Raw genomic sequence first — 12,919 nt, 5'->3', positions numbered from 1 at the left:
CTGTGCACATTTAATAGTCACCACTAGGGTTCAGTGTGGTGCTGTCTAGACCAGAGATTTCCAGCTGTGTGTATCAGTGCATCAGCAGAGGAGCCTGATAAAACCAGTCTCCATCTATCTAATCATATTCCCTGCCTTGATGATGAGACCTGCTCAGTACCAGACCATCACAAGACCTCCCATCTGTCTGTTAGGGCTGAGACAGGTCTGCCTCTGGTCACCTCCACCAGCCTGTTATTAACTTAGTAACTATGACTGATCTACGTACGGGTGCATTGTAGGCCGGTATCACACCCAGATCAATCCAGAACTGGCTCATCTAGGTGTCTTTAAAGGGCCCTGTATTTGTGTTAACTGAATAGATTCTGGGAGAACATCCAAACCAAAGTTTAAACGTGATGGCTAATGTGTTGGGAGGGGAGAAGTTGGTTCAGTGAGTTTAAAAATAGTGTTCTTCCCTCCGGTCCAAATCTCCACTGACCGCATTCCTCATGAGTTAAGGGTGTGGAAGAGAAGATGTGGAGAGGGGACTGATTTAAATACCTGCTGCTATGTCCTGCTTACACAACCTAATATGTAACAATCCAATATGGACGGTAAAACTAGCCAATCAAAAATAGGCTTGTTGAATGTGGCTGTGTGTGTTGGTGCATTTCACATGGATACATACTAGAATACATTTTAATGGGGCATTGGCTGTAATCTAGTTGTGTGGTTTGGAGGACAGGTGAGTTTAATATGGCCTAGGACAGGAAGACACTCACTAACATGCTCCCTAGAGGAAATCCTCCTGCTGTTCATTAAGGCAGGTACATCAATATTTATCCACCCTGCACACAATAGCTTCCACTACGGCTGATAATCAACTGAGAATGAGTTGTTTGGCAGCTCACTTACCCTGGGCTCTATTAAACCTATTCACAGTGACAAAGTCCTCTGTAGGAGAGAGATCCATAACAGATCACAACACTAACGATGTGCCCTCCACACCATAATGTCATATCATCTGGACACCTAGCCCCAAGTCAATCAACCCTTTACCAGACATCTACTGTAGCCCCAAGTCAATCAGCCCTTTACCAGACATCTACTGTAGCCCCAAGTCAATCAGCCCTTTGCCAGACATCTACTGTAGCCCCAAGTCAATCAGCCATTTACCAGACATCTACTGTAGCCCCAAGTCAATCAGCCCTTTACCAGACACCTAGCCCCAAGTCAATCAGCCCTTTACCAGACATCTACTGCAGCCCCAAGTCAATCAGCCCTTTACCAGACATCTACTGTAGCCCTAAGTCAATCAGCCCTTTACCAGACATCTACTGTAGCCCTAAGTCAATCAGCCCTTTACCAGACACCTACTGTAGCCCCAAGTCAATCAGCCTTTTACCAGACACCTAGCCCCAAGTCAATCAACCCTTTACCAGACACCTACTGTAGCCCCAAGTCAATCAGCCTTTTACCAGACACCTAGCCCCAAGTCAATCAACCCTTTTACCAGACACCTAGCCCCAAGTCAATCAGCCCTTTACCAGACACCTACTGTAGCCCCAAGTCAATCAGCCTTTTACCAGACACCTACTGTAGCCCCAAGTCAATCAGCCTTTTACCAGACACCTAGCCCCAAGTCAATCAACCCTTTACCAGACACCTACTGTAGCCCCAAGTCAATCAGCCCTTTACCAGACACCTACTGTAGCCCCAAGTCAATCAGCCTTTTACCAGACACCTACTGTAGCCCCAAGTCAATCAACCCTTTACCAGACATCTACTGTAGCCCCAAGTCAATCAGCCCTTTACCAGACATCTACTGTAGCCCCAAGTCAATCAACCCTTTACCAGACATCTACTGCAGCCCCAAGTCAATCAGCCCTTTACCAGACATCTACTGTAGCCCCAAGTCAATCAGCCCTTTACCAGACATCTACTGTAGCCCCAAGTCAATCAGCCCTTTACCAGACACCTACTGTAGCCCCAAGTCAATCAGCCTTTTACCAGACACCTAGCCCCAAGTCAATCAACCCTTTACCAGACACCTACTGTAGCCCCAAGTCAATCAGCCTTTTACCAGACACCTAGCCCCAAGTAAATCAGCCCTTTACCAGACACCTACTGCAGCCCCAAGTCAATCAACCCTTTACCAGACACCTACTGTAGCCCCAAGTCAATCAACCCTTTACCAGACACCTACTGTAGCCCCAAGTCAATCATCCCTTTACCAGACACCTAGCCCCAAATCAATCATCCCTTTACCAGACACCTACTGTAGCCCCAAGTCAATCAGCCCTTTACCAGACATCTACTGTAGCCCCAAGTCAATCAATCCTTTTACCAGACACCTAGCCCCAAGTCAATCAGCCCTTTACCAGACACCTACTGTAGCCCCAAGTCAATCAGCCTTTTACCAGACACCTACTGTAGCCCCAAGTCAATCAACCCTTTACCAGACACCTACTGTAGCCCCAAGTCAATCAGCCCTTTACCAGACACCTACTGTAGCCCCAAGTCAATCAGCCTTTTACCAGACACCTCCTGTAGCCCCAAGTCAACAGCCTTTTACAGACACCTAGCCCCAAGTCAATCAACCCTTTACCAGACACCTACTGTAGCCCCAAGTCAATCAGCCTTTTACCAGACACCTACTGTAGCCCCAAGTCAATCAGCCCTTTACCAGACACCTACTGTAGCCCCAAGTCAATCAGCCCTTTACCAGACACCTACTGTAGCCCCAAGTCAATCAGCCTTTTACCAGACACCTAGCCCCAAGTCAATCAGCCCTTTACCAGACATCTACTGTAGCCCCAAGTCAATCAGCCCTTTACCAGACATCTACTGTAGCCCCAAGTCAATCAACCCTTTACCAGACATCTACTGCAGCCCCAAGTCAATCAGCCCTTTACCAGACATCTACTGTAGCCCCAAGTCAATCAGCCCTTTACCAGACATCTACTGTAGCCCCAAGTCAATCAGCCCTTTACCAGACACCAGAGCCCCAATCTCAGCCTTTTGTAGCCCCAAGTCAATCAGCCCTTTACCAGACACCTACTGCAGCCCCAAGTCAATCAACCCTTTACCAGACACCTACTGTAGCCCCAAGTCAATCAACCCTTTACCAGACACCTACTGTAGCCCCAAGTCAATCATCCCTTTACCAGACACCAGCCCCAAATCAATCATCCCTTTACCAGACACCTACTGTAGCCCCAAGTCAATCAGCCCTTTACCAGACATCTACTGTAGCCCCAAGTCAATCAATCCTTTTACCAGACACCAGCCCCAAGTCAATCCGCCCTTTACCAGACACACTGTAGCCCCAAGTCAATCAGCCTTTACCAGACACCTAGCCCCAAGTCAATCAACCCTTTACCAGACACCTACTGTAGCCCCAAGTCAATCAGCCTTTTACCAGACACCTAGCCCCAAGTAAATCAGCCCTTTACCAGACACCTACTGCAGCCCCAAGTCAATCAACCCTTTACCAGACACCTTTAGCCCCAAGTCAATCAACCCTTTACCAGACACCTACTGTAGCCCCAAGTCAATCATCCCTTTACCAGACACCTAGCCCCAAGTCAATCAGCCCTTTACCAGACACCTACTGTAGCCCCAAGTCAATCAGCCCTTTACCAGACATCTACTGTAGCCCCAAGTCAATCAATCCTTTTACCAGACACCTAGCCCCAAGTCAATCCGCCCTTTACCAGACACCTACTGTAGCCCCAAGTCAATCAGCCTTTTACCAGACACCTACTGTAGCCCTAAGTCAATCCGCCCTTTACCAGACACCTACTGTAGCCCCAAGTCAATCAGCCCTTTACCAGACACCTACTGTAGCCCCAAGTCAATCAGCCTTTTACCAGACACCTACTGTAGCCCCAAGTCAATCAGCCTTTTACCAGACACCTAGCCCCAAGTCAATCAACCCTTTACCAGACACCTACTGTAGCCCCAAGTCAATCAGCCTTTTACCAGACACCTACTGTAGCCCCAAGTCAATCAGCCCTTTACCAGACACCTACTGTAGCCCCAAGTCAATCAGCCCTTTACCAGACACCTACTGTAGCCCCAAGTCAATCAGCCTTTTACCAGACACCTAGCCCCAAGTCAATCAGCCCTTTACCAGACATCTACTGTAGCCCCAAGTCAATCAGCCCTTTACCAGACATCTACTGTAGCCCCAAGTCAATCAACCCTTTACCAGACATCTACTGCAGCCCCAAGTCAATCAGCCCTTTACCAGACATCTACTGTAGCCCCAAGTCAATCAGCCCTTTACCAGACATCTACTGTAGCCCCAAGTCAATCAGCCCTTTACCAGACACCTACTGTAGCCCCAAGTCAATCAGCCTTTTACCAGACACCTAGCCCCAAGTCAATCAACCCTTTACCAGACACCTACTGTAGCCCCAAGTCAATCAGCCTTTTACCAGACACCTAGCCCCAAGTCAATCAGCCCTTTACCAGACACCTACTGCAGCCCCAAGTCAATCAACCCTTTACCAGACACCTACTGTAGCCCCAAGTCAATCAACCCTTTACCAGACACCTACTGTAGCCCCAAGTCAATCATCCCTTTACCAGACACCTAGCCCCAAGTCAATCAGCCCTTTACCAGACATCTACTGTAGCCCCAAGTCAATCAGCCCTTTACCAGACATCTACTGTAGCCCCAAGTCAATCAATCCTTTTACCAGACACCTAGCCCCAAGTCAATCAGCCCTTTACCAGACACCTACTGTAGCCCCAAGTCAATCAGCCTTTTACCAGACACCTACTGTAGCCCTAAGTCAATCCGCCCTTTACCAGACACCTACTGTAGCCCCAAGTCAATCAGCCCTTTACCAGACACCTACTGTAGCCCCAAGTCAATCAGCCTTTTACCAGACACCTAGCCCCAAGTCAATCAGCCCTTTACCAGACATCTACTGTAGCCCCAAGTCAATCAGCCCTTTACCAGACACCTACTGTAGCCCCAAGTCAATCCGCCCTTTACCAGACACCTACTGTAGCCCCAAGTAAATCAATTGCAGATTGTGCTGTAGGTTATAGTAGGGAGTTTTATCTCTGGCAGGCAGGCAGAGGTTGCCGAACACCACTGTGTGAGAGAGCTCCTCCACTCCTTCTCTCCTCTCTCCTCTACTCCTTCACTCCTCTCTACTCCTTCACTCCTCTCTCTCCTCCACTCCGCTCTCTCCTCCACTCCTCTCCTCTCTCTCCTCCACTCCTCTCCTCTCTCTCTCCACTCCTTCACTCCTCTCTCTCCTCTACTCCTTCAGTCCTCTCTCTCCTCCACACCTTCACTCCTCTCTCTCCTCCACACCTTCACTCCTCTCTCTCCTTCACTCCTCTCTCTCCTCCACTCCTCTCCTTCATTCCTCTATCTCCACTCCTCTCCTCCATTCCTCTCTCTCTCCTCCTCTCTCTCTCTCTCTTCACTCTCTCTCTTCCACCTCTCCTCCACCTCTCTCTCCTTCATTCCTCTCTCTCCTTCTTCACTCCTCTCTCTCCCTCTCTCCTTCACTCCTCTCTCTCCTTCACTCCTCTCTCTCCTCCACTCTCTCTCTCCTTCACTCCTCTCTCCTCCTCTCCCCTCTCCTCCACTCCTCTCTCTCCTTCATTCCTCTCTCTCCTCTCTCTCCTTCACTCCTCCACACCTTCACTCCTCTCTCTCCTTCACTCCTCTCTCTCCTTCCTTCTCTCCTCTCCTCCACACCTTCACTCCTCTCTCTCCTTCACTCCTCTCTCTCCTCCACTCCTCTCCTTCATTCCTCTCTCCTCCACTCCTCTCCTTCATTCCTCTCTCCTCCACTCCTCTCTCTCCTCTCTCTTCCACTCCTCTCTCTTCCACTCCTCTCTCCTCCACTCCTCTCTCTCCTTCATTCCTCTCTCCTCGCTCTCCTTCACTCCTCTCTCTCCTCACTCCTCTCTCTCCTTCACTCCTCCTCTCCTTCACTCTCTCTCTCCTCACTCTCTCTCTCCTCACTCCTTCACTCCTCTCCTCTCCTCCCTCTCCTCCTCTCTCTCCTTCATTCCTCTCTCTCTCCTCTCTCTCCTCCACTCCTTCTCCTCTCTCTCCTTCCTCCTCTCCCTCTCTCCTCCCTCCTCTCCTCACTCCTCTCTCTCCTCCACTCCTTCACTCTTCTCTCCTTCACTCCTCTCTCTCCTTCACTCCTCTCCTTCTCTCTCCTCCACTCCTCTCCTTCTCTCTCCTCCACTCCTCTCCTTCTCTCCTCCACTCCTCTCTCACCTCCACTCCTTTGCTCTCTCTCTCCTTCACTCCTCTCCTTCTCTCTCCTCCACTCCTCCCCTTCACTCCTCTCTCTCCTCCACTCCTTCACTCTTCTCTCCTTCACTCCTCTCTCTCTCCTTCACTCCTCTCCTTCTCTCTCCTCCACTCCTCTCCTTCTCTCTCCTCCACTCCTCTCCTTCTCTCCTCCACTCCTCTCTCTCCTCCACTCCTTCACTCCTCTCTCTCCACTCCTTCACTCCTCTCTCTCCTCCACTCTTCTCTCTCCTTCTCTCCTCCTCTTCTCTCCTCCACTCCTCTCTCTCTTCCACTCCTCTCTCTCTCTTCCACTCCTCTCTCATCCACTCCTCTCTCCTCCACTCCTTCACTCTTCTCTCCTTCACTCCTCTCCTCCACTCCTCTCTCTCCTTCATTCCTCTCTCTCCTCGCTCTCCTTCACCCCTCCACACCTTCACTCCTCTCTCCTCCACTCCTCTCCTTCTCTCCTCCACTCCTCTCTCTCCTCCACTCCTTCACTCCTCTCCTTCTCTCCTCTCCTCTCTCTCCTTCACTCTTCCTCTCTCTCTCCTTCACCCTCCACACCTTCACTCCTCTCTCCTCCACTCCTTCCTTCTCTCCTCCACTCTCTCTCTCTCTCCTTCACTCCTCTCTCCTCTCTCCTCTCCTCTCTCTCTCACTCCCTCTCTCTCCTCCACTCTTCTCTCACCTTCTCTCCTCCACTCCTCTCCTCCTCCTCCTTCACTCCTCTCCTCCACTCCTCCACACCTTCACTCCTCTCTCTCCTTCACTCCTCTCTCTCCTTCACTCCTCTCTCTCCTTCACTCCTCTCTCCTTCACTCCTCTCTCTCCTTCACTCCTCTCCTTCTCTCTCCTCCGCTCCTCTCCTTCTCTCCTCCACTCCTCTCTCTCCTCCACTCCTTCGCTCCTCTCTCTCCTTCACTCTTCTCTCTCCTCCACTATTCTCTCTCCTTCTCTCCTCCTCTTCTCTCCTCTCCTCCACTCCTCTACTCCTCTCTCCTCCACTCCTTCACTCTTCTCTCCTTCCCTCCTCTCTCTCCTCGTCTCCTCCACTTCTCTCTCCTCCACTCCTTCATTCCTCTCTCTCCTTCACTCCTCCCTCCTCCACTCCTCTCTCCTCCACTCCTCTCGCCTTCCTCCTCTCCTCCTTCCTCCTCCCTCTCTTCACTCCCTCTCCTCTCTCCTCTCTCACTCCTCTCCTCTCCTCCTCCTCTCTCTCTTCACTGCTCTCTCTCCTCCACTCCTCTCTCTCCTCCACTCTCTCTCCTCATTTACTCCTCTCTCCTCCACTCCTCCTCCTCCTCCTTCTCTCTCTCTCTCCTTACTCCCTCCTCCTCCTCCTCCTCTCCTCCACTCCTCTCTCCTCCACTCCTCTCGCCTTCACTCCTCTCTCTCCTTCACTCCTCCCTCCTCCACTCCTCTCTCCTCCACTCCTCTCGCCTTCACTCCCCTCTCCTTCACTCCTCTCTCCTCTCACTCCTCTCTCTCCTCCACTCCTCTCTCTCCTTCTCTCTCTCTCTCCTCCCTCCTCTCTCTCCTCCACTCTCCTCTCTCCTTTACTGCTCTCTCTCCTCCACTTTACTGCTCTCTCTCCTCCACTCTCCTCTCTCCTTTACTGCTCTCTCTCCTCTCTCATTTACTGCTCTCTCTCCTCCACTCCTCTCTCTCCTCCACTCTCCTCTCTCCTTTACTGCTCTCTCCTCCACTCTCCTCTCTCCTTTACTGCTCTCTCTCCTCCACTCCCCTCTCTCCTCCACTCCTCTCTCCTCCCTCCACTCTCCTCTCTCCTTTACGCCTCTCTATTTTACATGCTTTCCCTTCCGTTTGAAGAACAACATTAGTATGCTACCCCATCTGAATGGTTTTTACATTAGTATGCTACCCCATCTGAATGGTTTTTACATTAGTATGCTACCCCATCTGAATGGTTTTTACATTATGATGCTACCCCATCTGAATGGTTTTTACATTATGATGCTACCCCATCTGAATGGTTTTTACATTAGTATGCTACCCCATCTGAATGGTTTTTACATTAGTATGCTACCCCATCTGAATGGTTTTAACATTAGTATGCTACCCCATCTGAATGGTTTTTACATTAGTATGCTACCCCATCTGAATGGTTTTTACATTAGTATGCTACCCCATCTGAATGGTTTTTACATTAGTATGCTACCCCATCTGAATGGTTTTTACATTAGTATGCTACCCCATCTGAATGGTTTTTACATTAGTATGCTACCCCATCTGAATGGTTTTTACATTAGTATGCTACCCCATCTGAATGGTTTTTACATTATGATGCTACCCCATCTGAATGGTTTTTACATTAGTATGCTACCCCATCTGAATGGTTTTTACATTAGTATGCTACCCCATCTGAATGGTTTTTACATTAGTATGCTACCCCATCTGAATGGTTTTTACAAGAGTTTCTTTTGAAGCGACTGCTAGTTAGTTAAGTAAACAGAAGTGTCTGTAGGATGTCCAGTCTCAAACAGGACTGTGGATCCTCTACATCAGGATGTGCTGTGTAACCCGGGTGTCAAACACTGTAGCTACTGCGTGTCTCTGCTGTCTAATCAGACCCTTATGTCAACTGGATTGTTATGCAGCATTCAGTATCTTAGTAGTTCCTAAACTGTTGGTTGGGACCCACTTATGGGTCACGGGAGGACTACGAATTTGTTTTGCTTCATTCATCTGCTGCTAGTTAATTCTTTAAAATTGGCCCAAAGAGCTCATTCCCACATCAATGTGTGGAATTCAGTAGCTTTATCAAGAGAGTATGAGACCAGGCCTCTTCCGCTGCTACAAATCAGTCATGTATCGAGACCTGAATATGACTCGAGTCAAAACGGGCAACAAGATTCTGTACTGGACTTATGTTTAAGTTTCTAAATATGTAAAGGTGAAGTGCTGTCGGGTTATGACGGACATCTCCCTTAACTGCAGCTGTGAATGGACAAGAGCATACGTTAAGAAACCCTGAGTACTGTCTGTGAATGGACAAGAGCATACGTTAAGAAACCCTGAGTACTGTCTGTGAATGGACAAGAGCATACGTTAAGAAACCCTGATTACTGTCTGAACGGACAAGAGCATACGTTAAGAAACCCTGATTACTGTCTGTGAATGGACAAGAGCATACGTTAAGAAACCCTGAGTACTGTCTGTGAACGGACAAGAGCATACGTTAAGAAACCCTGATTACTGTCTGTGAATGGACAAGAGCATACGTTAAGAAACCCTGAGTACTGTCTGTGAATGGACAAGAGCATACGTTAAGAAACCCTGATTACTGTCTGTGAACGGACAAGAGCATACGTTAAGAAACCCTGAGTACTGTCTGTGAATGGACAAGAGCATACGTTAAGAAACCCTGAGTACTGTCTGTGAACGGACAAGAGCATACGTTAAGAAACCCTGAGTACTGTCTGTGAACGGACAAGAGCATACGTTAAGAAACCCTGAGTACTGTCTGAACGGACAAGAGCATACGTTAAGAAACCCTGAGTACTGTCTGTGAACGGACAAGAGCATACGTTAAGAAACCCTGAGTACTGTCTGTGAACGGACAAGAGCATACGTTAAGAAACCCTGAGTACTGTCTGAACGGACAAGAGCATACGTTAAGAAACCCTGAGTACTGTCTGTGAATGGACAAGAGCATACGTTAAGAAACCCTGAGTACTGTCTGTGAATGGACAAGAGCATACGTTAAGAAACCCTGAGTACTGTCTGTGAATGGACAAGAGCATACGTTAAGAAACCCTGATTACTGTCTGTGAATGGACAAGAGCATACGTTAAGAAACCCTGAGTACTGTCTGTGAATGGACAAGAGCATACGTTAAGAAACCCTGAGTACTGTCTGTGAATGGACAAGAGCATACGTTAAGAAACCCTGAGTACTGTCTGTGAATGGACAAGAGCATACGTTAAGAAACCCTGATTACTGTCTGTGAATGGACAAGAGCATACGTTAAGAAACCCTGAGTACTGTCTGTGAATGGACAAGAGCATACGTTAAGAAACCCTGAGTACTGTCTGTGAATGGACAAGAGCATACGTTAAGAAACCCTGAGTACTGTCTGTGAATGGACAAGAGCATACGTTAAGAAACCCTGAGTACTGTCTGTGAATGGACAAGAGCATACGTTAAGAAACCCTGATTACTGTCTGTGAATGGACAAGAGCATACGTTAAGAAACCCTGAGTACTGTCTGTGAATGGACAAGAGCATACGTTAAGAAACCCTGAGTACTGTCTGTGAATGGACAAGAGCATACGTTAAGAAACCCTGATTACTGTCTGTGAACGGACAAGAGCATACGTTAAGAAACCCTGATTACTGTCTGTGAATGGACAAGAGCATACGTTAAGAAACCCTGAGTACTGTCTGTGAATGGACAAGAGCATACGTTAAGAAACCCTGAGTACTGTCTGTGAATGGACAAGAGCATACGTTAAGAAACCCTGAGTACTGTCTGTGAATGGACAAGAGCATACGTTAAGAAACCCTGATTACTGTCTGAACGGACAAGAGCATACGTTAAGAAACCCTGATTACTGTCTGTGAATGGACAAGAGCATACGTTAAGAAACCCTGAGTACTGTCTGTGAATGGACAAGAGCATACGTTAAGAAACCCTGAGTACTGTCTGTGAATGGACAAGAGCATACGTTAAGAAACCCTGAGTACTGTCTGTGAATGGACAAGAGCATACGTTAAGAAACCCTGAGTACTGTCTGAACGGACAAGAGCATACGTTAAGAAACCCTGATTACTGTCTGTGAATGGACAAGAGCATACGTTAAGAAACCCTGAGTACTGTCTGAACGGACAAGAGCATACGTTAAGAAACCCTGATTACTGTCTGTGAATGGACAAGAGCATACGTTAAGAAACCCTGAGTACTGTCTGTGAATGGACAAGAGCATACGTTAAGAAACCCTGAGTACTGTCTGTGAATGGACAAGAGCATACGTTAAGAAACCCTGAGTACTGTCTGTGAATGGACAAGAGCATACGTTAAGAAACCCTGAGTACTGTCTGTGAATGGACAAGAGCATACGTTAAGAAACCCTGATTACTGTCTGTGAATGGACAAGAGCATACGTTAAGAAACCCTGAGTACTGTCTGTGAATGGACAAGAGCATACGTTAAGAAACCCTGAGTACTGTCTGTGAATGGACAAGAGCATACGTTAAGAAACCCTGATTACTGTCTGTGAACGGACAAGAGCATACGTTAAGAAACCCTGATTACTGTCTGTGAATGGACAAGAGCATACGTTAAGAAACCCTGAGTACTGTCTGTGAATGGACAAGAGCATACGTTAAGAAACCCTGAGTACTGTCTGTGAATGGACAAGAGCATACGTTAAGAAACCCTGAGTACTGTCTGTGAATGGACAAGAGAATACGTTAAGAAACCCTGAGTACTGTCTGTGAATGGACAAGAGCATACATTAAGAAACCCTGAGTACTGTCTGTGAATGGACAAGAGCATACGTTAAGAAACCCTGAGTACTGTCTGTGAATGGACAAGAGCATACGTTAAGAAACCCTGAGTACTGTCTGTGAATGGACAAGAGCATACGTTAAGAAACCCTGATTACTGTCTGTGAATGGACAAGAGCATACGTTAAGAAACCCTGAGTACTGTCTGTGAATGGACAAGAGCATACGTTAAGAAACCCTGATTACTGTCTGTGAACGGACAAGACCATCCATTGAGAAACCCAGAGTACTGTCTGTGAATGGACAAGACATACGTTAAGAAACCCTGAGTACTGTCTGTGAACGGACAAGAGCATACGTTAAGAAACCCTGATTACTGTCTGTGAATGGACAAGAGCATACGTTAAGAAACCCTGATTACTGTCTGTGAATGGACAAGAGCATACGTTAAGAAACCCTGAGTACTGTCTGTGAATGGACAAGAGCATACGTTAAGAAACCCTGAGTACTGTCTGTGAATGGACAAGAGCATACGTTAAGAAACCCTGATTACTGTCTGTGAACGGACAAGACCATCCATTGAGAAACCCAGAGTACTGTCTGTGAATGGACAAGAGAATACGTTAAGAAACCCTGAGTACTGTCTGTGAACGGACAAGAGCATACGTTAAGAAACCCTGATTACTGTCTGTGAATGGACAAGAGCATACGTTAAGAAACCCTGAGTACTGTCTGTGAATGGACAAGAGCATACGTTAAGAAACCCTGATTACTGTCTGTGAATGGACAAGAGCATACGTTAAGAAACCCTGAGTACTGTCTGTGAATGGACAAGAGCATACGTTAAGAAACCCTGATTACTGTCTGTGAATGGACAAGAGCATACGTTAAGAAACCCTGAGTACTGTCTGTGAATGGACAAGAGCATACGTTAAGAAACCCTGATTACTGTCTGTGAATGGACAAGAGCATACGTTAAGAAACCCTGAGTACTGTCTGAACGGACAAGAGCATACGTTAAGAAACCCTGATTACTGTCTGTGAATGGACAAGAGCATACGTTAAGAAACCCTGAGTACTGTCTGTGAATGGACAAGAGCATACGTTAAGAAACCCTGAGTACTGTCTGTGAACGGACAAGAGCATACGTTAAGAAACCCTGATTACTGTCTGTGAATGGACAAGAGC

The sequence above is a fragment of the Oncorhynchus gorbuscha genome, unplaced genomic scaffold (assembly GCF_021184085.1).
Source record: "Oncorhynchus gorbuscha isolate QuinsamMale2020 ecotype Even-year unplaced genomic scaffold, OgorEven_v1.0 Un_scaffold_390, whole genome shotgun sequence".
Taxonomy (NCBI): domain Eukaryota; kingdom Metazoa; phylum Chordata; class Actinopteri; order Salmoniformes; family Salmonidae; genus Oncorhynchus; species Oncorhynchus gorbuscha.
Note: the sequence above shows the minus strand (reverse complement) of the source record.